Consider the following 3,684-nt stretch of genomic DNA (forward strand, 5'->3'; position numbering starts at 1 on the left):
TCTCTCTGGCGAACTCTCTCTGGCGAACTCCCCCGGACACGTGGCGTGGGGAAATCTAAATAGTCTAAGCTTAGGGCAGTGCCCCAAAGGCCATTAGGGATGCACAGGTATCTCATTGGCGCACAGGTCCTTAAGGATGGGGATATAGAATTACAATCAAGTCCATAGGGGCAGGGTGGGGGAGGAGTTTAGCTGCAGCCTTTTCTGGTTACAGTGTTTCATCTGGGCCGGCAACTCTTTCAGTGATTTCTCAGGGTCCTGAAATACCTGACAATCAGAGTGTGATTCAGACATGGGCTGTCAATATTGATGTTTTCCCCTTCATTGTTTTGTTTGCATTTTGAGGAATGAACAGCGGGGGGCAGAAAGAGCCAATTTATAAAGTCCATGCACATTTCAACAAAACCCAAACTAAGAAAAGAAATATTCTCCACTAATATTTAGGTAACGCTTTTATTATACAATGTTTTTCCTAATTATATTTTCTAGATAAAATTTTCATATCTTCTAAGTCACAAAGAATTGCCAAAGTGTTCCACATATGCAAGTGGAACACATTCTAAACAATAGCAATCAACTAGATTTACACTTTAGGAATATTTTATATTTATCTATAAATAATCAAAAGAATAATTTCAAAAATTATGTTTATAAAAATACATGTTAGACCCACCATTCTGGGCTAACATTAAGTATAAAAATAACTTTTCTCATATTACTTCAACTTATGAACTAATTTAGGAAATTATAAAATTACAAAAAATATACTGTAAAACAAACCTAAAAACTTCCAAAATTTAGCAAATTGTCTTTTTGTTCTATATCATAAGTAATCATTGTTAATGTTCTCATAACTTCAAAATTTTCTATTTATATTAAGCATGTGTGTATATGTGTGTTATTCATGTTTTTATATATGTATGTGTTTATGTTTATTTATATGTAAATATATGTGTATTTATTAATATGTATCAATGGATGCATGCGTAAATGTGTGTATAGATGTAAATGTGTTCGTGTTTACATGCCTACGCATATATATTAGTTTATGTATGTATATGTGTGCATGTTGGGGGGGAGCAATTCATTAAATCCCACATCTTGCTTTTTTCTAAGGCATCCCAAACTAGTAACAGTACATCACAGAACAGAGGGGAGAGGATGAGCTGAATTGTCACTAGGATGGACTTCATTTTAAAAATGAAAATTCAAAATATGAATAAATAATTGTTGCATGGGTAAGGTGGAACAAAGGTAACTGAAGTTCATATTTTTAAAAAATCTTTTGAGGTTAACTATGAGAAGATTACTGAAGGAACATCAGCTGGTTATACGTGAGATGAACCACCAGTCGTAGGTGCTGGGAAATATGTCACATTCTGAATCTAAAGGTCACTCCTTGAGAATTAATACTACTAATAAACAGTGCAGAAGGCTCTTTATTCATTTTATGTGAGTGACTTGAAACCAGGTTTGTTAAACAGCTCACTGTAGCTGACAGTGAATGTTTAGCAGGAATGCGTTCCAGGCTCTCATAATATTGTCCACAAGTACAGTATGACTAAGGCATCCTACATTTAGCAGCACCTCTTTCTAACATCAAGTTAAAAGAGAAATAGAGAAAGAATGTAGGAAGAACTGCAGTGGTTTTGACAAACGATTAAGTACACTTCTACAAAGGAGTATCTGAAGAGTAAGCCTTTGCCCTGTGAAGACTGTGTGTCATTCCACATATGCTTGGGGTCATTTCTTCTTTTGTGGGTTCACTACGTCCTGTTTACACACTGACCAACTGGTAGTCTTCACATGCTGGCGTAAATGTTCTGTATCAAATCCCTCATGGAGTTATTTGGTGAATAGTCTGGTTTGCACTAACACGTCTGCAGTAATGTGAGAAACTTAAGAATCAGGCACAAAATTAAGAAGATGGACTCTTATTAGCACTGTCTGTGGTTGCTTTGCTTTGTTCTGTTTTTTGGTACGGGGACTCACACTCAGGACCTTGCACCACCGGGCAGCCGCTGTGCCCCTGAGCTGTATCCCTGGCTCTTAGCACGGCCCTTTGAAAGGGGTTAGTAGTAGCAGCAAGGAGGATCAATACTGGTTGTATTTAGATGGGAAATAACATGAGGAGAAGGGTTGGACTGATGATCAACATCTTATGGTGAGAGTTTATGCAAAATGTTTTATAAAAGCAATTTTAGTTGAGATGTTACAGTTCTCTGATGAGGTAAAATTTTGCCAGAAATTAATGACTTTTTATACTCTGTAGTCATATCGACAGTAGTGAGATAACTGGTTCTAAGAGAAATTTTTCATATATTAGCTTGTAAAACACTATGTATAACTCACTTTTTAAATGTTATTGTCTTCAGTGTGGGGAAATCATTAAAAATGTGAAGCTTTTACTTTTAAAGGTCCAAGAATATTGGACAAGAACCTGGGGCAGTCAGAGTAAGCAAGACATGGTGACACAATAAGCAGTTATTTGAGGAATGGAGATGGTGTTCTAGGTTTCCCTTCAGAGTAGATGCGTGATGTTGGAAAATATTATTTGACTCACTCTAAGTCTCCCCATTTTGTCCTGGTACCGCCTGAAGAGCAGAAATGTTGGTTAGAAGAAGCACTTCTGTGTTCTTACAGACAGGGAAGCTGGTCAAGCTGGTGATGTGGAGGAACAGCAGGTAACTGGGGGGTGCGCAGCAGGAACAGTAGGCAAGGTTAGAGAAGGGGCTGGGAGGAGTTAGGAAACAATTCCATAAGCGTGTAATCGTCTCTTACTAAAACAAATACTTGAACACAAAGATTGTACCTTTCCAGTGAGACCCTCACGGTACAAATCACCTGTAGTTACACAATAACAAGGAGACAGCAGATAAACCTTCCTCGTTACCTGTGGCAGAAGGCTCCCTTGCATTCTCTGACTGCTCAACAAGTTGGCAAAACAGCACACAGCACAGTTACAAAGCCAGGAGGGCGGAATTCTAGATTTCAGTCTCTTAGCTCTTCATTAATCTTCAGCATTCCACTTACACACTTATGCACAGACACACATGCACGTGCATACACTGGGGCCAGTGCTGTGACTATCAGGCACTAGCTACTAAGAACACATTTCTCACAATCAGTGTGAAATGCATGGAATAGAACAATCTGAGGAGTTTGGTTATATTAACATAATGTATGGTTAGAATTATAAACACAAGGATGGTACAATGTTCAGAAATGGAAACTTTTCAAATCAAGCAGTCACACATATTTACAATATATACAGGCTTTCTAGTGGAGCAGAGAGAATGTCTAGGCAATGTTATTACAGATTTTCCTGAATGTGGGCATCTCTAGTCCCTGTAATTCATAAAGTAAATCTGCTGACTTGGCATTAAGACTAAAATCTTGTGATCAAATATATATTGTAATAGGTTTGCAGAAATAACATTTACAAACTGTACAGTACACGTACGAGGACATAGAAAATAGATTCTAACTTTATGATCCCATTTATGTAAGGCAAGACTGAATCTGTTCCTAGTTTAGTCAGCCAGAGGTACAAGCAAGAAACAGTGGTCCATGAATAAATAAATGAATATGCTCATCAGGTATCTCAGTATTAAAAATCTGGAGAAACAAATTCCACTTTTGATCTGTGTTGCTTCTCGATTGCTGGATAAACCTGTATTTCTT

The sequence above is a fragment of the Cavia porcellus genome, unplaced genomic scaffold (assembly GCF_034190915.1).
Source record: "Cavia porcellus strain 051 isolate PalLab524CR breed Dunkin Hartley unplaced genomic scaffold, mCavPor4.1 scaffold_27, whole genome shotgun sequence".
Taxonomy (NCBI): Eukaryota; Metazoa; Chordata; class Mammalia; order Rodentia; family Caviidae; genus Cavia; species Cavia porcellus.